General features: G+C 37.1%; 2 pseudogenes; both read left to right on the forward strand.

Moving 5' to 3' along the window:
* Positions 1-5,354: 5,354 nt before the first annotated feature.
* On the forward strand, positions 5,355-20,759 carry LOC148195195 (uncharacterized; annotated as a pseudogene).
* LOC148195196 (uncharacterized) lies at positions 7,200-12,489 on the forward strand (annotated as a pseudogene).
* Positions 20,760-24,180: the final 3,421 nt, after the last annotated feature.

Here is a 24,180-nt window from a genome sequence, read left to right on the forward strand (position 1 = left end):
GGATTTAAATCCTGGGAGTTCCAGTGGTGGTTTTGTTGGGCGAGTCTTGGGCTAACTGCACGTGAAAGTGGCATTAGGTGCCATTTTGGTTGGCGGGCGATAGCCTTCCAGAGGCACCTTTGGACTATTAGCATTGGGCAAGCTTTTGTGGTGGTGGGCGGTATCAGATAACTTATCTTTTCTCGTGTGGAATTTTATCATATGTCACTAGTGGAAAAACAGCATATAACGTCATGCGTTCAACGTCGTAGCACTTAATATCCAACTTTAAAAATGACTGGTGGCATTTTCGTAAATAAATTGAATCGCTCCACGTCAAATACTAAAACAGTGCACCGTCTAAAATGTGTTAACGTCAAACAAGAAGCTTATCGACGTAATCTAAAATGTATTAATGTCAAATAAGGCCTAGATCGACGTAAAACAATGACCTTAGAATCACATAACGTCAACTTAAGAAACATCTGACGTGCAATTTATATTAAAACAATAACGAAATAGTGGTTTGCTTCCAGCAGTATTACTCATACCCCCACATTTGACGTCAACAATGACAAATATTGGATGTTTTATATGCCAGCATGAAGCCAAAGAGTAAATCCCTTTTTTATTCTTTATTTCTTTTCTCTTATAAACCAAACAGAACGTCCCACACTTTATGGGATCGACGTTTAAAACAATACACAACGTCGTACAAGTTGGGGTTGGACGTGCTGGTCGTAATCACATAACGTCCCTAAGGAAGCAGCCGACGTCCAATACAAAATAAATAAATACTAAATATTGATTTAATTAATATGGCGTCAACCGTAACAAAAGAAGGACATTGTATATTACAACTTGTAGTTATTTGTTTATTTTTTGTTTAAATCAACCCATAAAATGTCAGTTTTATACTGTCTTAGACGTTTTGTTATTTAGTTCTTTTTTTATTATTTTTTCTTTTTCTTTTTAACCAATCACATAATGTCGAATTCTTCTTCGCGTTGGACGTTGTATTTTCCAGAAATTATGTTTTTAATTTTTTCTTCTAAACCAAATGAAAAAACGTCCTTGTACTCGTGGCTTCGACGTTTTATTAAGCAGAGGAAGCCACATATCAAGTCAAATTATGTGGGGATTTGGCTTTAACGTGTACTCGCGTATAACGTCAAAGTTCAACATCCCATAACAAAACAAACAACGTTAACAAAGTGCAACTTATGGACAATTTAAAAAAGAATCATACAATTTTAAATGATGATTCTTCCAATACTACGTATAAGCCCCTTCAAGTTCGACGTAACCTTTGCAATTTATAAGAAAAAATTAATAAAAAAGGCGCACTGTTTTAAGAGAAAACGTCGTATGGTTTGTGACTTGGACGTTGTTTTTAAACATAACGTCAAATTTTTGTTGTATGCGACGTGAAAGTTTTTTATTGAATGTAAAAACAAAACACAGTCTCACTGTTTGTTCGCGGTTCTATTTTTGCTTGAACTTTCTTCTTGGTGGATGACTGCGATAAAGAAAGAAGGTTATTTTTAAGTCGTTTTTGTCTTTGTAATGTCATTAGGTTGTCATTTCTAAGGTTGACCAAAATGTTTTTCGTTTATCTTTAGGCTTTTTTTCGTACGAGGTCAGCGAACTTCATCATCTTCTCTTGTGACACCATTTGAAGTTTTTTTTTTCTTAAAATACTCTTACGTATGATGTATGTGGTCGTGTTTGTGTTGTGTTTGTCGATTCTGGATGTATGATATCTATATGTATAACGATACTATGATAGTTTTTTTTCCTTCAACGTATGATATTTGTGTTCGTTCGTTGTCAGTGAACTTCGTCATCTTCTCTAGTGACACCATTTCAAGTTTGTTTTTTTTCCTTCAATATCTCTTACATATGATATATGTGTTCGTGTTTGTCGATTCTAGACGCATGATATATGTATAACGATAGATATTTGTGTTCGTGTACTGATGAACAAATTTTCAATCCCCGAAAACGGAGTCAAAAACTTGTTAACCCTCGGCAAGTGTACCAAATCCTATCAAGTAATAAAAAATGGTAAGACCAAGTATCGTTTCCCAAGAGACTCACGACACTAAACAGTTTTGTGATTACTCAACTAATTAAGACTCTAAAGAACATATTTTTGGGTTTTGAATGCAAATGCGATAAAATAAACATGAATGCAATTTGATCAATTGAGGTTAAACACAAGAAAGAATGGATGATGTTGATGATATTGTTGTTGAGTTTAGATTTCACCTAATTTACTCTCATGCATTTATGAATTCATCTTTCTTCATTAATGTTAATGTCACTCTCTAAATTACCTTAAACCCGATGTCTCGGCGAAGAAAGCCTAATCATAATCACTAGTTTACAATGTCTTGTCTCCCTAGCAATTAATCATGCATTATAGTGAACAGAAGCTTAAAGGCAACCAACTATTACACTCCTATGTCTAGGTTTGTAAGATATCTCTCAATAACAATCCTAGGGAGAGAAGCGGAGAGCTGTCACATCCCCAAATCGTCCAACCCTAGGAGTACGAAATCTCCTGATACTTACAAATCATAAGATTTATGCCATACATGAATAAAACATCACAAGCATTTGAGCAAAGAAGAATATCTCTAACAATTAATGAAAGAAAGCAAGTATCTTAAAAAAATATCTTGAAGAACAAATTCAATACATGAGAGTTTAAGAAGGTTACATCTTTCCCAACAACAATGAGGTTTAGCCCTCCATCGTCTTGGAAGAACTAGATGAATAATGGAATGAAAGAATGAAAGAGATAGAAAAATCCGAGAAAGAGAAGAGGAGAGCCGTCACCATCCCCAAATCTACCCTCAAGGGGTGAAAACTGTGTTTCTGTGCTTAAGCCATCAAAAGATACTAACCCTAGGAAGACTGAAGCCTTATATAGACTTCTAAATATTACAGAAAATTAAGCCCAAGCCCATAAGAATAACAAAAAACGGGTCTGATGAGAGGGTCGCACCTCCCACAAAAGTTGTGCATAAAAGAATGCAGTATAGTGCTAGGAATTGACTCCTAGGTCATCTCTCAAGGACCAAATTGCGGTTCAGTCTCAGATCAACACGTAGTGGGGGGGGGGGTTGTGAAAGGTTTGTGAATGCAAATGAAGAAATTAAAAATGAAAATTAAACACAACCGAATATACGTGAAAGCATTAAAATGCATGAAGACATTAAACCAAACACTGTAACAGATAAATATCCAAACACAATTCAAACTATTCAAATGACAATGTTGAGCTAACAAATTAAATGCACATTGGAATAAAGCTTGGAAATTGTAAAATAAAAATTACCACCGATTCAAACATCAACACAATGTAAATAGACCTTTTTAGAACTAAAAGAGAATAAAAGACAATTCAAAGAAAATGTTTTTCTATACGTAACAACATCCGTGTGCACTTCTTCTACATTCCTTGAACAATTTAATGCAAACGAGGAATCACCAAATGCATCTAACTTCATGGAAATGCAAGGCGTGAACAATTTGGGTGCAATTGCTAATCCAGACAAAGTACCATTGCAGCAAAAAAAAAAGAATTAAATAAAATAAAAAGAAAATTGTAACATTCAAGCTAATAATTGAAAAACACATTGTAACATGGAAACCCATTCAGCTAGAATGTAACTGTGTGAACCAATTTAAGATGCAAGCTAAGCATTAAATGCAAACAGAGAAATGGGGCAGCACTTGAAAAGCTGAATGCACTGCTTCTTCTATGATAAATTAGCATTTCCCAAAGAAAAATTCAATGTACTCAAATGATAGCTACTCTCTGGACATGGAAATGTTGTGATACGTAACAGCGTGCATTCAGAAAAATTTCAACACATTAAAAGAATAAGGTGCGGCTGCTGCCTCCTTTTCTTTCGTGTCCAACCCGGTCATTTAAACATCAATCAACAGTTTATATAAAAACCAAATGAAAAAGGTAATGAGATTCAGCAGAAGAAAAATAAAAACTTCAGCTCTTCTTTTCATCCCATAGAATCTAACGCTCAAAACACCAAAGACCAAAATGAGCTGCAGTTGCTCCTAGACCATCCAGCCAGCCCTTCCCGTGAACTCCATTCCTCTCCGTATCCTCCCTCCAGCTCTCTTTCACTCACTGCCCTCTCTACTCTTCCAGCTCAACCGTAACCCTCCATTTTTCCAGTGCCTTTTTTGTCTAAGTAAAAGATGATGCCTCCCTCCAAGGTGGCGGCTGGGTCTTAACTCCAAATGAAAGATGACTTCTGCCCCCCTTCTGGACCTCTCAAGCTACTGGATGCGTTTTCTTTTTTTTACTGGACGTCACCCCCTGCTGCCAGCGTGTGGGCCGGCCGCTGGCGTGTGCGTGTGCTTCCTACAAAGGTGCGTGGAGTTTTGTAGCTGCTTGCTGGATGCACCCCTCCTTTTACATGCTGCTGAAAAATAAATGAATGTGGTTGCTTCTCATGTGGGCCGCTGTGTTCCAGCCCAAGTGATCTAGCTTCTTTCTTCTGATGGACGGGATTATGCTGCCACCAAGTGCTGGACCAATTTTAATTTGTCCATGGGCCCGCTCTTCTTTTCCGATAAATGAAGTCCCTCCAAATATTCCAAATTGTATTTCCAACATTTTCCCTGAAATTAATTATGCAAATAATTTGCTCAAATAATCCAAATTAATTAAAATTATAATTTTTTGGTCAAATTAAGCACAATTAGTAAAAATGGGAAAATACTGGACAATTAAGCACAATTCCCCGATTAATTCTAGCACAATAAACTAAGTGAAGTGAACAAAATATTGACTCATCAGGGTCCAAGCCCAAAACAGATCATAAAAATTACAGAAAATTGGCCCAAAGCCCAATAAAGTGGCGCTCAACGGTAATTATCGCTCAGCGGTAAGTGCGTTTCTTCTATTTTGCTCCTCAGCGGTGCCAACGGGTCCTTGAAAGTGCCGCTCAACGATAATTGGCGCTGAGCGGTACTTGCGGCTTCTCTTCTTTTGCACTTTTTGTGTCCTTTTCTGATTCCATCTCTGTCCCACTTCACTTCTTTCATCAAATTCATCTCAAAAAGCTGCAAAAATAAGGAAAATTAAGCATAAAACCTGTCCAACTCTCTTATTTTCAAAAACATAAGCAAAAGTATGATTCCAAGCTAGTTTATAGTCATAAATGTTGTTTTTTATATCAATTTTAAGTATAAAAATAACAGTTTTTCAACTGTTAGCATGTACGTATACTATGATAGTTTATTTTTTTCCTTCAACGTATGATAGGTATTTATATTTGTTTCTCTACGTAAGTTAGTTTTTTTTTTCGTGGATTCTTTTCGTTTAGTGTAGTAGTATGGATCGAAGCTGGATTCATCAGCGTCGTATTAGTGAAGAGTATGAGCGAGGGGTTTCTGAGTTCATACAATATGTTAAAGAACACGCAAAACCAGTGAACGGGGCATATTTTTGCCCTTGAGTTTGTTGTCTCAATCAAGTAGATGAAGACTTGGACAACATCTGTGATCATTTGTTCATCTATGGAATAATGAGAAGTTATACAGTTTGGACTTGGCATGGGGAAGTATTATATAAGCCAACAACTTTAACAGGTTCGGATTACGTCAACGAATGGATGAGTAATCATTTAGACGAAATGGTACGTGACGTTGACGAACAAAATTTTGGAAGAGCTCATTTATACGATAGTCTTAAAAATAATTCGGAGCAAGAGTTGTATCCAGGATGCATCAATTTTACAAGGTTATCGACTACTTTGAAATTGTTTTGTTTGAAAGCAAGAAACAGATGGACTGATAAAAGTTTCACAGAATTATTGGAGTTGCTGAAGGAGATGCTACCAGAAAATAACACGTTACCTATCCTTAATTACGACGCAAAGAAAATTCTATGTCCAATGGGTTTGAAATACCAAAAGATACATGCATGTCCCAATGACTGTGTATTGTATAGATATCAGTATGCTTCAATGAAGGTGTGTCCGACGTGTGGTTCGTCACAATTTAAGAATAAACTTGATGGAAATAACGATGAACACAATGAAGGTCCACCGGCTAAGGTCATGTGGTATTTACCTATAGTACATAGGTTAAAACGATTGTTTTCTGTTAAAGGAGATGCGAAGAATCTTATATGGCACGTTGATGGAAGAAAATGTGATAATGTTCTTCGACACCCAGCTGATTCCCCACAATGGAAGAACATTGATGGCACATTTCCCGAATTTAGTGCAGAGCCGAGAAACTTAAGACTTGCACTTGCTACTGATGGTATGAATCCTTATGACAACTTAAGTAGCAAACATAGTTCATGGCCAATTATTTTGATGATTTACAATCTATCTCCTATGTTGTGCATGAAGAGAAAATACATGATGTTGTCTATGATGATATCGGGTCCTAGACAACCTAGAAATGACATTGATGTTTATCTAAAACCGTTAATTAACGATTTAAAAATATTGTTGGAAGAGGGCGTCGAGGTCTTCGATTCATATTCAGAAGAAAACTTTTGTTTGCGTACAATGTTGTTTTGCACCATAAATGATTTCCCAACATATGGGAACTGGAGTGGTTACAGTGTTAAAGGTCATTTTGCATATCCGATTTGTGAAGAAAATACTAGCTATCTTCAACTTAAGCATGGGCAGAAAATTGTGTACACAAGACACCGAAGATTCCTTCATCGAAATCACCCTTACCGTAGATTAAAAAAGCGTTTAATGGAAGTCCTGAGGATGATGTAGTGTGCAGACCACATAATGGGGAAGAAGTATACGACCAAGTGAGGAACATTGATGTTGTCTTCGAAAAACATAAAAAGAAGACCGTTGAGAAAAACATTTGGAAAAAGTGATCAATATTCTTTAGTCTTCCATATTGGTGTAAACTTGATGTGCGACATTGCATAGACGTGATGCATGTTGAAAAAAATGTATGTGATAGTGTTGTTGGGACTTTACTAAACGTTAAAGGAAAGACAAAAGATGGAGTGAAAGCACGAAAGACTTTGTTGACATGGGAATCCTTTCTAAATTACATTCGCAATCCATAGGAAGACGCACCTATCTTTCTCCATCTTGTCACACTCTTTCAAAAAAAGAAAAACAATTTTTTTTTAATGTTTACATAGTGTGAAGGTTCCACAAGGTTATTCGTCGAATATTAGTAGCCTTGTTTCTATGAAAGATTTAAAGTTGGTTGGTTTAAAGTCTCAAGATTGTCATGTCTTAATGCAAAAACTTTTACCAGTAGCTATTCAAGCCATATTACTTGCCTCTGTTAGAGGTATTCTCACACATTTGAGTTTGTTTTTCAATACCATTTGCAAGAAAGTTGTTGATCCTCGACGGTTAGATGATTTGCAAAATGAGGCCATCAGACTATTGTGCCAATTGGAAATGTATTTCCCACCCTCATTTTTTGATATCATGGTTCATTTCATTGTTCATCTAGTGAGAGAGATTCGAATATGTGGGCCGGTTTTCATGAGGTGGATGTACCCGGTTGAAAGATACATGAAGATCTTAAAGGGATATGTTAAGAATCAATTGAGACCGGAAGCTTCGATTATAGAGCGCTACATTGCAGAGGAAGCCATTGAATTCTGCTCAAGTTATATGCCAAGTTGTGACCTGATGAGAGGGTCGCACCTCCCACAAAAGTTGTGCATAAAAGAATGCAGTATAAACTAGGAAGTGACTCCTAGGTCGTCTCTCAAGGACCAAATGTGGTTCAGTCTCAGATCAAACACATAGTGGGGGGTTTTGAAGAGTTTTGTGAATGCAGATGGACTAAATTAAAAACTGAAAATTAAACACAACCGAATATAAATAAAACAGAATTTAAAACGTGGAAATAAATTTTTACGACAGTAAGACTAAATGGTAAATGACAATAAAATTAGAGAATGCAAAATTCATCAATGCTTGAAATTAAAACGCTGTAATAATAAATATGCAGAAAAACAGTAAACGGTAAAATAGAACGGATAATAAAAATTAAAACACTTTAACTGGAATGAAATTCATCAAGGATTCAACACTTAAATTAAAATGACTCAACAATGAAGATAAAAATAATATGAGAAAATTGCTCTAATCACTGTGACACACACTACTACTCAACTACATACTTCTGAAGAAAAAAAAAGAAACTCTACATTTGCTAAGTGAAAACCCGAGAGAGAGAGACCCCCTTTTCGGTGGCTGCTCCAACACACACGTTGCTCCCTAGAAGAATCCATCATATCATGACCCATGTGTGCACCGCTCCAGCCTCAATTGTCCACGCCGTGCACAAGCCAAATGAAATCACTATTTCTAGTTGCACGTCACATACACCTACTCTTGTGAATCATCATCTCTCTTTTCCAAGGAACCGTGTGCTGCTTGCAACCTAGTGCCTCTTCCATCAACCAGCAAAGATCAATTAAAAAAAATGTTTCTAAGTGAGCTGGCCATGACTTGTGTCCTGTTGTGACCGAGAATGAAAAGGGCGAAAAGAAAATGCAATCAAAATGAAAATGGCAGTGTGTAAAATCGACAATCCAAAACCAGCGTTCACATTTTTTTTCTCAATAAAAACGTTCCCAGCAACAAAAAAAATAAATCCCTGTGAGGATGGCGGCTGGTTTGCACCTCTCCGTTACATTTCTTTTTTCCAATATCCAAAAACCAAGATCTAGAAAAATGAGTGTGGCGGCTGCTCTTTTTAATTCAGAACGATTGCCCTGCTGGATGCCTTCTTCACGTGGTTGAATGTGCTGGAAGCCAAACCCAATTCAAATTGCTGGAGCTGCTGGATGCACCCCCCAAACTGCTTCCCATTCTCCATCCCGTGACAGCTGGACCGTGACTGCCATCCGTGTACACCCATCTTTGCTGGATTAGGTGTGGGCCGTGTTGCTGCATTTTCCAACTCCACGTGTTGCAGCATTTTTTCCTGGCCAAAACCGAGCTGCTCCCAAGCCTTGCTGGACTATTGTTGAAGCTGGAGCGTGAAGTTGAAGGCTTGCTGGATGCTCCCCATGGGCCATCTCCGTGTGCACCTCCTGGACGTGTGATTCAATGTGGGCTGCTGTACCAATTCAAAGCTGCTGGACCAGCTTTTCTTTTGCCACCACATGCTGCTTCACGCGTGTTGCTGCTGCTGGCTTCTTGAATTTGCTGGACGTCACTCCCCTCTTCAATGCATACACCACTCCCATGTGCATCAAAAATTTAAACCCACACCTCTCTTTCATTTTATTTTAAAATATATTTGATGTGGTATTTCTTTTCACCTCCAAATGTCTCAAATTATATTTCCAAAAATTTCCCTACAATTAATAATGCAAATAATTAGCTCAAATAATTCAAATTAATTAAAATTTGAATTTCCGATCAAATTAAGCACAATTAAGAAAAATGGGAAAATACTGGACATTTAAGCACAATTCCCTGATTAAATTCGGTACAATAAGCTAAGTGAAATTGAGAAAATATTGACTCATCATGACCCAATAGGACTTCCAAAGAAAAGACATGAAAACTGATGAGAGGGTCGCACCTCACACAAAAGTTGATTGCAAAATTAATGCAGTATAGTACTAGGAAGTGACTCCTAGGTCGTCTCTCAAGGACCAAATGTGGTTCGGGAATCAGGTCAAACACGTAGTGGGGGGTGTTTAAGAGTTTTTACGATAATAAATGAACTAATTTAAAATGGAAATTAAACACAATCGAACATAATTGAAAACAAAGTGAATATTAAAATTTAAATAAAGAGAAAAAAAAAGAAAAAAAATAAAAATAAAAATAAGTCACTAAAAAAAAAAACTTAGAAGCATTTAATAAAACATGCATATGCGTAAGGAAAATTGGAATGAAAACATAAGTTGGTGAATAAAAAAAAACTATTAAACGGTGATAAATCAAAAGTGCAATTTTGCTTTAGCCATGAAGGCACCGTGCAGCATGAAACAAGACTTTTTAATTCCATCATGTGAATTAATTAAAGTGCAATAATTCAAAGCTAATTAAAAAAATAAATCTAAAGTGCAATAATCCAAAGCTAATTAAAAAAAAGGCATCATTAATCAGCGCATGTGTATCCTAAAATTCTCTCCCAAACCGTAACACCTGCTGCACCATTTTTCATTCAATAAAAAAAACTAAAAAAAAACAAAACGTTCTTACATAGGGTCCGTGAGCTCCCATTGATGAAAATTTCCAAACATTCAAAACAAAAGCCCCCCAAGGTGGCGGCTGGACCATCCATGATTTAAAGCAACATAAAATCACTGCTGGAATCAAATCACCGCATGGAATCAAAATTAAAGCATTGTCCATATTGTCTAAAGAAAGAAACAATCATTTTTCTGCTGGAATAAAAACTGAGCTGCTGGAACCGAGAAAGAACCGAGAGCTGCAGGAATAAAATCTCTAGTGCTCTCCAAAATAAATCACCACTCTATCTTGCTCCTTACTGTCCGTGCTACCTTCCAGCTCAATTCAAACGTAGAGAAGAACTCAACCGTAACCCTCCATGCTTTCTTTCTCCAACTCTCCCCTACTAGGTCACCTTTTCTTTTCTCCAGCTCTCCCCTCTTTTTACTGTGGCCGCTGGACCGAGTGAAGGATTGCTGGACCGTCTCAAGCTGCTGGATCAAGGTGAAGATAGCTGGGCTTGCTTACTGGATGCGCTGCTTTTGCTGGACCGTGATGGACGCTGCTTTCAAGCTTGCTGGATGTGTGCAGCCAAGTGTGGGCCGGGTGTGCTTCATTTCAATTCGTGCAGTGCTGCACGTGGACCTGCAACCAAGCTGCTGGATGATGACGTGCTTGCTGGATAGGAGCTGTTGGATCAGCTGCATGCTTCACTTTGCCAAATGAAGCCCTTCTTTTCTGCTGCCAAGCTGGACCTGGGCCGTGACGTTGTTGGGTGCATGGAGATAGCTGGATGTGCACCCTCTGTTGCTGGATATGCCACCTCTGGTCCGTCTCAAGCCAAAAGGGAAAATGGAGCCTCCCGCGTGGACGTGTGTGCTGCTTGCTAGACACCGTGTGAAGTGTGCGTGTGGTGGGCCGTGGCTTCTCTTCAAATGAGTGTGCTTCCAAAGCTGCTCCTACTTGAAGGCAATAAAGAAACCAAAAACTCTTTCAATTTGTGGGCCGTGACATGCTGTTCCAGCCCTAAAAAAAACGTGGCAGCCCACTTCTTCCAATTTAAGCACAACATCTTCCAGCACATAACCCCTTAAAACTCCATCATGATCCTTTCACACTTCATTTTCAATTGAATTTAGAAATTACTATCTCCCTGGCGGTTGCACCATTCCAGCCAGCAGCAGTGCACCTCTCCAATTGCACCCCCAAATATGAAATTCACACCTCCTCACTCATTTTAGCTTAAAATATAATTGATGTGTCATTTTCTTTTGACCTTCAAAATGTCCCAAATATTATCCAACAATTTACCTACAATCAATAATGAAAATAATTAGCTCAAATAATTCAAATTAATTAAAATAAGAATTTTTGGTCAAATTAAGCACAATTAGCAAAAACGGAAAAATACCGAACATTTAAGCACAATTCCCTGATTAAATTCGGTACAATAAGCTAAGTGAAATTGAGAAAATATTGACTCATCAAAAACATACGTGAAGGAAAGGGAGTTCGAGGAGTAAGGATTGAAAGTGTTAGTGGAAAAGAAGTTAATCAAGCACATTTGTACATTTTAAACAACACAGAGGATGTTATTCCTTACATTTCACAACACATTGGTGAAATTAAGTCAGCACATCCACGTATGAGTGAAAAGTGGACACTTAATGAACATAACAAATCATTTTTAGCTTGATTTAAGAAAAATATTTATGCGACTCCGAATGTTTCTGAAAATCTATTGAGACTAGCTCGTGGACCTAACACTGATGTGATCACTTTCGGCGGCTATTACATAAACAATTACTTGTTCTATTCAAAGGAGGAAGACGATAAAAGTAGAGTTCAAAATAGTGGAGTTACCCTACAAGTTGAGGCTGTACACTTTTCCAGTTCCAAGGATAAGAATCCAATTACAACATCAATAAGTTATTTTGGAATAATACAAGAAATTTGGGAAATTGATTATGTCACTTTTAGAGTTCCAGTTTTCAAGTGTAAATGGGTTGACAGTAATTCTGGTGTGGTGACAGAAGACCTCGGATTCACTTTGGTGGATCTTAACAAAATGAGTTACACGGATGAACCATTTATTATGGCTAGTCAAGCAAGACAAATATTCTATGTCACTGACTCAGTGAATCATAAATGCTCAGTGGTATTGGAAGGGAGAGCCATTCACACAACTGATGATGAAGACTCTATAGATATACTTGAGACAAGCTCCTTCTCATCAAGAACCATTGAAAATAAGGTTGATGATGTACCCGATGAAATACATGCAACTCGATGTGATCACAACGAAGGCATATGGGATAAATAGGTGTCTTAACATTGTTTTAATTACTTGTACAATTTATTTATTTTGTCTGTTCCAACTATAATTTACTAACACTTTGTAAACAGGTATGACGAGCTCTGGATCCGGTCCGACGGGAGGAGGGGGTAGATCTGTGACTTGGATGCCTGATGTCACATCTCGTCGGGTTAATGAGAAACCAGTGACGGTGGAGTTTGATCCCCGAACATTTGTGCCTATTGGGGCGCATGCAACATCGTTCAGGAGTTACTTTGGGCGTGATGGCAAAATATCATGTCCCTATTGTCGCTACCTGTTGGGATGATGTCCCACAGGTTGACAAAAATCTACTATGGCAGGATATTTTGGTATGTTTAAGATGTTTTACTTCCATCATTGACTTATTTTTGTTGATCATACTTTAACATTAATTTTGTTTTTAACAGGAAAATTGGGATATCCCTAATGATGAGAGGATAAGTGATAACGGTTGAAAAACCGTTATTTTTATGCTTAAATTTGATACCAAAAGCAACCTTTAAGACTTAGAAACTAGCTTGAACTCATATTTTTGCTTTAGTTTTGAGAATAAGAGAGTTGAAAGTGCACTTAATGGTTTTGTGCAAGATTCCCTTGATTTTGTAGGCTAATTGAATGATTTGAAAGAAGAATTGAAATACCGAATGATTGGAGTGCTGAAAAGTCAACCAGAAACCAGAAAAGTCAACCAGTCAACCAGAAAAGTCAACCAGTCAACCAGAAAAGTCAACCAGTCAACCAGAATGCTGAAAAACCAACCAGAATGCAGAAAAAGTCTGACCGAGTGGCGCTGAGCGGAAAAATACCGCTGAGCGGCACTTTTCGGGTGCCGAAATCACCGCTGAGGGGCAAAACAGCAGCTGGGGGGCAAAATGGATCATGCGCTAGTACCGCTCAGCGGTAAAATACCGCTGAGCGCCATTCTAAGTGGGCTTGGACCGGTTTTCTTTTGTTTTTATGGGCTTGGACTTGTTTTATGTTATTTTTATGCCCTATTTAAGGACTTGCACGTCCTAGGGTTTGTATCTTTGGCTGGAACGAAGCAAACACTCTCTCTTCCACCCCTTTGAAGGAGGATCTTGGATGCTGAGGCTTCCTCTTCACTTTTTTTTAGGGTTTTATCTTTCATTCTTTCATTGTAATTCATCTAGGTTCACCATGAATATGGTGAACTAAACTCTGTATGTTTGTTGGGGAATCAATGTAATCTTTTGAAGCTCTCATATATGGAATCTGTTTTTACATCTTTTAATTAAGACTTATGCTTTCTTTCATCATTAGTTAGGGTTTTTCCTCTTTGCTTAATGCTTGCATTGTTTAACTCATTCGATGCATGATTATTGGTTTTGTCGATACGGGCGCGTACGGGGAAGTCTAGATCCGGGGAATTTCTCCCAATATTATATTGGTTGTCGTTAAGCTCCTGCACTTATGAACTGATCATTAGGAATGCTAGGAATTGTATGAACTCGTGATTAGGGAGAAGCCTTCTTGAAAGGTACTTTAGAGAGTGGCATTAACAATGATGATTTGAATGTTGAATTCCTAAAATATATGAGAGTGCATAAGATGAAATTGACCCCCAACAACATATTCATACATATATTTCATTGAAAGTGTTTATCTTTTGCTTTTGCCATTGATCAAAACTTCATGCATACATATTTAATTTTCGTCTTTTGCATATAAAATCCAAATATTTCGTCTTTCAGTCTTAGCTAATCAATAAACCACACAACTAAACTAGGTCGTGAGTCCTTTGGGAAGAACGATACTTGGTCTTACCAAGTTTATTACTTGAACGATTCGGTCACACTTGCCGATTGAAAAACAAGTTTGTGACATCATATTTTGGTGTTCATAAAATTGTCCATCAAGTTTCTGGCGCCGTTGTCGGGGACTTTGGTTTAACTGGTTAATTTGTGTGATTATTGATTATCTTTGACTTTAATTTTGAATTTCTGTTGTATTTTCTGTTTTTATTTTTTTGGTTATTATTTTATTTTATTTTATTTTCTGTTTTTATTTTATTTTATTTTATTTTATTTTATTTTTCTGTTTTTATTTTATTTTATTTTATTTTTCTGTTTTTATTTTATTTTATTTTATTTTTCTGTTTTTATTTTATTTTATATTATTTTTCTGTTTTTATTTTTTTCTGTTTTTATTTCCTATCTTCTTATCTTTTCAATTATATCCTTTGATTTTTTTTTTCTCTATCTTTTTGTGCTAACAATTGTTTTTAGGGTTTTGTGCCTAATGTCTGCAGAATGCAATTTGGTCAAGAATTTAACTATATGGGCACTCAATTCTACCAAAGTAATCTCAACCACTGGTGGGAACATGACTCAAGCATGGATCAAAGCCAATTTTGGCAAGCTGCCGGATAATTTGAGAACCAACCACAACAACAATGGCAGCAACTAAGCTTTAAAATCAACAAAGGGAAGCAAGAGATCTCTTCATTTAGACAAGGCATGGAAGAATCACTGGGGCATGCATGGGACAGGTATAAAAGCCTATTATGAAAGACTCCCAAGCATGGATTTAACGAAGGAGAAGTAGTCCTAATCTTCCTTGGAGGTCTTGGTTCACAAACCAAGACGATGCTTGACGCCTCAGCTGGAGGCAATATCAAATGGAAGACTCCAAAGGAAGCCACAGAAATAATTGAAAACATGACTACTAATAAGTGGAACAGTGAAAGAGGAGCTCCTATTCAACAAAAAGGAGTTCTACAGTTGCAATCCAATGATGCCTTGATAGCTCAGAACAAGTTAATAACTCAACAATTGGAGACTCTCTCAAAGATACTTGAACAATTGCCATAAGAGTTAAAGACTGTTGCACAGGTACAATCCCATTTATGCGAATTGTGTGGAGGTGACCATATCAATGGTCAATGTGCCTTTCCAGTTGAAGCCGTAGAGGATGTAAACTACATGACCAATCAGTACCGTCAAGGGAGCTACAATCAAGGGTGGAAACCACACCCAAGTATTGGTCAGGAACAAAGTGGGCAAGCTGGACAAACTGGGCAATTTAACAAGCAACAGCAACAAACCTTTCTATCAGGAAGTTTGGATGACACCCTTCAACAATTTTTGAAAAATTCTGACGCTACTCAGAAAAGCATTGAAGAATCATGTAAAAGGATGGAGATGCAGCTTCATTCCATTAGTCAGAGATTGAATGATGAGGTTAATACTGAAGTTAACCCTAAGGAGGAAGGGCAAGCCATTATCACTGAAAGTGACAAGATTCTTGATGAGGAAAAAATAGGGGGCGATGAGGAAAAGATAGAGAGAAAAGAAAAAGAAGAATTGAGTGAGAGAAATAAAGATGAAGAAAAAGAGAAAGAAGTGGTTGAGAGAGAAGAGAGAAAGAAAATTTGTGTGAAAATAAAGAAGTTGAAAAGAAAAAGAAAAGGGAAGAAAAAAATAAAAGAAAAGAAAAAGAGAAAATTTAGGGAGAGAAAAAGGAAGAAAAAGAAGATGAGAGGAAAGAAGAAGAAATCATATGAAAAATCACATCCTCATCTAAAGAAGAATCATAGGAAGGAAAAGAAATTCAAGTGCTTTATGGAAATCTTCAAGAAATTGGAGATTAAAGTTCCTATGATTGAGACACTGCAACAGGTTCCTGGTTTGATCAAATTTCTAAAGAAGTTCAGTAGAAAGAAGAAGAAAAAGAAGAAGGAACATGAGCTTTATTGGGTCAAGCTAGTGACGTTAAAAGAGCGCTTGCTGGGAGGCAACCCAGTGATTTAAGAACTTTTAATTTTTGGTTTGGTGATGTAATTTTGAACTTTTGGGTATTTTTGTTTTTGTTATAAGTTTGTTACAGGGTTTACATCTACTGATGGATGTTAGGCGGAAGAGTATCTACTGAAGGATACTATGTTTGTATACACCTACTGATGGGTGTTGGTAAGAAAGATTTGCATCTACTGAAGGGTGCTGGAGGATTTTGGGTCAGGCTCGTGACGTTAAACAAGCGCTACCTGGGAGGCAACCCAGTTGATTGATTTTATCTGTATTGTTTGTTTTGATTCTGCTTTAGTTGCATGATAGGGATTGAATGTTTGAGTGATCTGAGAAATTAATTGCAGGGAGCAAGTGAGGGGCATGAGTAGAAGGCACCTAGGGTAAGCTAGGAAGAAGAAAAGCACAACACGAAAGTGCCGCTGAGCGGCAAATTGTCGCTGAGCGGTGGTATCGTAAAAGGGGCTTAGATTGCCCCTTAGCGGAACCCGAGCCCATTAGGGTATTTTTATACCCTAAGTCACGTTTTGGCCTCTATTTCCATATTCTTCTCTACACACACACTCCTAAACACTTTTTCAAAGGTTCTCTACATTTTTCCTTTCATTCCTCTTTAGAAAATCTCCCTTCCACTCACTTTCTCACTAGTTTTCCATCTAAGTTTGGGGTTGGGAGAGAGCATCATTGATGGGGCTGAGTTTTTCAAAGCACTAGAGTAGGATTTGTTTTATCAATCACTTATGTTTTTAGAATAGGATTTGATGTACTCAATTGGAAATTTTGTTTGTTATGATGGTTTGCTTATGATTGTTGTTTGATAAGTAATGCCTGATGATGCTTTGATATTGATTGATGTTGAGAATGTGCACATTATATGCTTATATAGGTGGTTCACAAGCATTGTGAACAAATGCAAGATGTTATGATTGTGATTATGATTCTAAGCAGGATGTTATATGTGGAATGTGAATGAGCTTATATGTGAGGTTTTGAGCTCCAGAGTTGTTATTGTTGAATACTATTACTGTGAAAGCATGAATGACTTTGCCCAGGTTTTCTATGATTGAATTACTTGCTTGTTTGCATCATATGATCAAGGCCATTTGTTGATAACCCTTCTATTAACCAAATTCATAAATTGAGCCCACTAAAAGAGAACACTATGTGTTATATCCTTTGAACCTCTAGCCTTGAACATGATTTGAAAACCCTTGTTGAAAAGCTTTACCTTGAGTTAAGTAGAAAATATTTTGTGGTATTGACAAATGTTCAAGTTTGGGGTTGTTGGAAAATAGAAAGGGAAATTGAAAGCATTGAGCTAAGAGCTAAGAATTAAGTATGTGAAAAGAAAAAGAAAAAAAGAGAAAGAAAAGAAAAGAAAAAGCAAAGCTCAATGCAAAAGAAAGTTGGGAATAAATAAGAATGATTGTGTTTATATGTTTCTCTTAACTCAAGGGTTTTGTGATCTAGAAAAACCAATTTTCTTGTTAGCCCAGCCACGTTATAAGCCATAGAAAAGTCCTTGTGATGATGCTTACTAGGAAGTGTTTTTGATTGTGGTTAAATGAAAGGCAAAGTTGATTCATGTGACATTGTAATAGTAGAGTGAATGAGTGAATATCTCCTATACACTTATGTGTTTGAGTGAAACACTCTATCTAGTGAGGATAGATTCCATGAACACATAAAAACATCTTTGTTTAGTTAATTGATCATTCATGAAAATAGCATTTGTTGGATAGTATGTGTTTGAGTGATCACTAAAAGCATGTGCACATCTTGATTGAAGTCTTGATGATGAGCTAAATTGAGTATTTACTTGTCTTGAAAGAAGGATTTTTGAATGTGGTGAACCATTATATGGATTGATGGAAGATTGAGTTACATCTTGTTTGCTTGAGAACAAGCAAAGTTTTAAGTTTGGGGTTGTGATAACGGTTGAAAAACCGTTATTTTTATGCTTAAATTTGATACCAAAAGCAACCTTTAAGACTTAGAAACTAGCTTGAACTCATATTTTTGCTTTAGTTTTGAGGATAAGAGAGTTGAAAGTGCATTTAATGGTTTTGTGCAAGATTCCCTTGATTTTGTTGGCTAATTGAATGATTTGAAAGAAGAATTGAAATACCGAATGATTGGAGTGCTGAAAAGTCAACCAGAAACCAGAAAAGTCAACCAGTCAACCAGAAAAGTCAACCAGTCAACCAGAAAAGTCAACCAGTCAACCAGAATGCTGAAAAACCAACCAGAATGCAGAAAAAGTCTGACCGAGTGGCGCTGAGCGGAAAAATACCGCTGAGCGGCACTTTTCGGGTGCCGAAATCACCGCTGAGGGGCAAAACAGCAGCTGGGGGGCAAAATGGATCATGCGCTAGTACCGCTCAGCGGTAAAATACCGCTGAGCGCCATTCTAAGTGGGCTTGGACCGGTTTTCTTTTGTTTTTATGGGCTTGGACTTGTTTTATGTTATTTTTATGCCCTATTTAAGGACTTGCACGTCCTAGGGTTTGTATCTTTGGCTGGAACGAAGCAAACACTCTCTCTTCCACCCCTTTGAAGGAGGATCTTGGATGCTGAGGCTTCCTCTTCACTTTTTTTTAGGGTTTTATCTTTCATTCTTTCATTGTAATTCATCTAGGTTCACCATGAATATGGTGAACTAAACTCTGTATGTTTGTTGGGGAATCAATGTAATCTTTTGAAGCTCTTATATATGGAATCTGTTTTTACATCTTTTAATTAAGACTTATGCTTTTTTTTTCATCATTAGTTAGGGTTTTTCCTCTTTGCTTAATGCTTGCATTGCTTAAGATGTTTTACTTCCATCATTGACTTATTTTTGTTGATCATACTTTAACATTAATTTTGTTTTTAACAGGAAAATTGGGATATCCCTAATGATGAGAGGATAAGGAAGAAGATTTTATCCCACATTGCAGTCCGGTGGAGGGACTTCAAGACGAGAATGACACGTCAATATGTCTTTGGCTTTAAACAGAACGACACTCCTTGTATAAAATATAAAATAACTAAGGAGGAGTGGGTGCAATTTAAAGAATCTAGACTTATTCCTGAGTGGCAGGTATGTTTTTTAATATTTTTCTCTAGTCACACAAGATGTTAATTTGTTATTTATGCTTAATGATTTTCATTTTTTCATAGGTGAAAAGGATAGCCGCCCAGTAGAGGTAAAAGCTTAATGATACACCACACGTACTGTCACGTAGTGGTTATGCGTTATTAGAGAAAAAGATGAGAAAACGTCACGCTAAGGAGTTAGGTCTTGAGTCACCTGATCTACCACCTCCACAAGCCAGACATGAATTGTGGAAGGCTGCACGAACAAAGTCCAATGGCCAGTTTACATCCCAGTCTGCTCAGGAGATATCCCAGAGAATTGTAAGTGGAAACTTTTAATTGATTACCATAGTTCATAAAAAAATTATGTAACAAACTTTTTAATGTGTCTAACTTCATTATGATATGCAGGAGGACTTGGTTGACCAATAGAGTCAAGGCACATTTGTGGCACAAGGTAGGGACGACCTCCTAGTAGCAGCCACAGGTCGGCTAGACCGTCCAGGTCGTGTGTGTGCTATTGGAGGAGCTATTGGACTAAGGGACTACTTTGGCCCTAAACCAAGAAGCACAGAAGTCGTGACTCAGGAAATGGTCAGTAGCATCAGGCAACAGGTGCAAGTCGAATTAGAGGAAAGCATGGGCGAATGCTTCAGAATGCTCGAAGAAAAACTTGCGATGATCACCCAACAACAACAACAACAACAACAACAACAGCAACAACAACAGTCACAGCAGGAGGACGCCCCTACAGATGATCCTACTGCACCTCGTGTGAGCACCAAAGGCTCATGCTCTACTGCAGATCGTACTGATTACAATATTCAGTATGAGTTTTTGGTTGATGAGGATCCTTCGCGTGTAATGGCCATGGGACGACAGATTGCAGGAGGCTAGACCATTCATGGTGCTCCTTCATTGCCCACTCACGCGCGGGTAATGATTGATGATCCAAGAGACCCCCAGGCTCGAGTGTTAGTGCCTACATCTGAAATCCAATTCGTGGGGGAGGTCTTAGGCACATTTATAGCTTGGCCTAAGGCTATGATCATGCCATATTTTGGCCCACCAGCGGTATTATATTCTTCTTTTTATTATCTTAAATCTTCAAGTAATAATTAAACGATTCCTAACTTTTGTAAATGTGAGTTGCAAGTCTATCGTCCTGAGAAACAACCAATTGCTCAACCTATGAATGAGGCTCGTGAGGAAGCAGAAGACCATGATGCTATATCCATATTGACCTCCAGATTAAATAAGTTGAGAAAAGGACCGGTAGAGATGTTGTGGGAGTTAAGAACATTTGGCCTCGAGTGCCATGTTCTATTGTATATTAATTTTGATGATGCATATGAGATCATTGGTGGAGAAAAAATGCTCAACATTGCATGCATACAACTATGGTGCATGTAAGTTTTTTATTTGTTATTTTCCAATTTTGATATTAGTATTATTACTTTTTAATAAATATACTTAACTTTATTCTTACAGGTACATGGACACCATCGTAGTTGAATCAGGTCGGGCGTCAGTTTATGGCTTTCTTGAACCTCAGACCATTCAACCATCTGGAAACACATTAGATTTCAGAAAATCATACATTCAAACATGGATGATTGAGTCTAACAGAGAGATATATATCGCACCATACATTGATGTGTATGTGTTTCCCAATTGGCAACTTTTATCAAATTTTAATCAATAAACTAACTCACTAGTTGTCTTTACATGATAGGGGCCATTGGCAACTCATGGTGATCATTCCAAAAAAAGCACAAGTTGTATGGTTTTGTTCTGTTCATAGGAAGATTAAAGCGGAGTTGAAGTCCTTGATACAAAGGTAAGTATTACATTCATTCTTATCAATTCATTATGATATTAATATATTAAATTGTGTTTCTAATGTTTCAAATGTTTCAAATTTGTTTAGAGTTGTGACTAGGACCAAAGGACAACAACTTGAAATTATATATCCTAAGGTTGGAATTCGTTGATCTTTAACCTTTAGTTTTCGTAGTTAAATTTAAACCATTACATTTGACTAAGTTATTTCACATGTTTAGTGTAACAAGCATAATGATTCCTGGGCATGTGGCTACTACATCATGTCATGGATAAAGGCAAGCATCCGAGCAGAAATCAGAGGGGAATGGACTAAGGTAGAAATTTACATTTGAAATCTTACAAATATCAATAAACTTTTGACATTAAAATGAATATAATAGTAAAGTTTCCTTGATTATGCAACGGTTCAACACTACCTCTCCATTGTCCACTTCAGTAATAAAGACGAGAAGAGAGGATTGGGCAGGATATTTGAATAAACATTTTAAATAGCTATAGCTTTAGGTTTTTCCTTTCATGATAGTAGCATTTGCTTACTTGTGCAGCTTTTAAACTATTAATAGATTATTGAGAATAGATGAATACTATGAATAGATCAATATTGTGAATAGATGCATGGAAAACTGGGTTCTTTTATGTTTTGATGATAACATTAGCGTCTTTTAGTTTTACTATTTAATTAGAATTGATGAATTGATGATAGCATGGTTTAAATTAATTAATTTTGTGAATATATATGAATTGGAAAACTGGTTTTTGTATTTCAGGTTTGGTTAAATGAGCTAAACCGAATCAAATCTAAAAAAAAACACTGAAGGTAACGTCAAAGTATACACCGTTCGACGTACAAGCATCGACAGTAACGTCCAATATCGACAAGTTCGACGTTAACCTTATGTCCATCCCCTTATACTTGACGTCAAATATTTCTTTAAATATAAATATTTATTCAAATATTACTCAAAAATTGACATCCTCTTTGAACTTCGACGTGAACATTACGTCTGTTATCTACCGTAACGACGTTAACTTTACGTCCCTTCCCTCGTACGTAAGACGACAAATCTTACTATAAATATAAATATTTATTCAAATATTGAACGTCATTCTCTTTACTAACGGACGTAACCTCACGTCCTTGGACAAAATCGACGTTAGGTTTACGTCAATTCTCGATCGATTCGACATCAAATTGTCCTATTAACGTCGCCTAGTGATATTCAATGTAAAATTTACATCACCCGCTATGACGTCGGTCGTGAATTCGTCGTTAAAAGCCAAAAATAACCGACGTAGTATGTTGTTTTTGTACTAGTGAAACATGAGTTCAAGCAAGATTCTAAGTCAAAAAGGGTTGTTTTAATATCAAAATTGTAACATAGATAATGGTATATTCAACTGTTAATACTGGTTCTCTTGTTTTTAGCTTATTTTTGTGAATAAGAGAGTTGATGTTATACTTGAGGATTTTATCACTAAATTCCCTTGATTTTGTAGGAAATTGGGATAAATTGGAAGTGGAGTTAAAATATCAAGAAGTTGGAACCCAGAAAGGAAAGAAAGAGCACTAGAAGAGAAGACTACAGAAGGTCGCAGGACGCTTGGGCGCCCTTTTCTGGGGCCCTCAGCGTAGGTGTCTCGCACCCACGCCTGGGCGCCTTTTTCTAGGGCCCTCAGCGTAGGTGTCTCGCACCCACGCCTAGGCGCCCTTTTTTGGGGCCCTCAGCGCAGGTGTCTTGCACCCACGCTTAAGCGCCCTTTCAAGGACGCTAAGCGCTAGTCTTCGAGTACCGTTTCATGCCTAGGCGCCCTTCTTGGGGCGCTGAGCGCCACTTCTCTCGTAAGTTCGCCTGGGCGCCCTTAGTAGGGGCGCTGAGCGCTGGTGACGTTGGCCAATGATCCAATTCAACTGCATATAAGGACATGCACGACTTAGGGGGGGTATCTTTTGACAAAAGGGAAGCAAATTCATACTTTTTCAACTCTCTATAGGCAGAATTGGATGCAGAAGTTCTCCTTTTCGGTTTTTAGGGTTTATCTTTCATTCTCATTCCATTATAGTTTCTCCATGACAAGTGGGAACTAAATTCATTTGTTGTTGGGTAAGATGTAACCTGTAAACTCTCATGTATTTGAATTGATTTCGATTTATATATACTTCTTTCATTAATTATTAGGGTTATTCTCCTTTGCTCTATGCTTGTTATGTTTAACTCATTCAAGGCATGATTTTTGGTTTTCTTTGTTATTGACAAATACCTAGAAACCTAGAACCAAGGAATTTTTCCCATGGGAACTGTTGCTTAGACATAGAGATAGAACACTTGGTTGTCTTAAGCTTCCGTTCGTAATGCAAAATTAATTATTAGGGATGCAAGACATTATGGTCTAGTAATTAAGGATAGGCTTATTTCGCCGAGACATCGAGTTCTAAGTAATTTAGAAAGTGACATTGACAATTAATAAAACAGAAGAATTCTTATATGCATGAGAGTGAATAGGTGAAATCTAAACCCCAACAACATCTTCATCTTATAATACCAACATCATTATTCACTTTTGTGTTTCTCTTCAATTGATCAAAACTGCATTCATATTTACTTTCTTATTTTTACATTTAAAAACCCTAAATTTTTCTTCAAAATCTTAATTAGTTAAGTAATTACATGATTGTTTAGTGTCGTGAGTCTCTTGGGAAACGATACTTGGTCTTACCATTTATTATTACTTGATACGATTCGGTACACTTGTCGAGGTCTTAACAAGTTTTTGGCGTCATTGCCGGGGACTCGTGGTTTAAACTGTACTTTTGTGTTATTTTTAACCGATTATACTTTATCTTTATTTGTATTTTTTTGTTTTTATCTGTTGGTGCTAATTGGGTACTCTAGTGTTTTTTTCTCTAGTGTATGCAGGGTACAATTTGGACTAGAAGCACGAAAATTTATGAACCTCTTCTTGCAGGTCTGGACAATAGTTGAAGAAAAAG

This window comes from Vigna umbellata, chromosome 7 (genome assembly GCF_029865625.1).
Source record: "Vigna umbellata cultivar VRB3 chromosome 7, Vumbellata_1.0, whole genome shotgun sequence".
NCBI classification, from domain to species: domain Eukaryota; kingdom Viridiplantae; phylum Streptophyta; class Magnoliopsida; order Fabales; family Fabaceae; genus Vigna; species Vigna umbellata.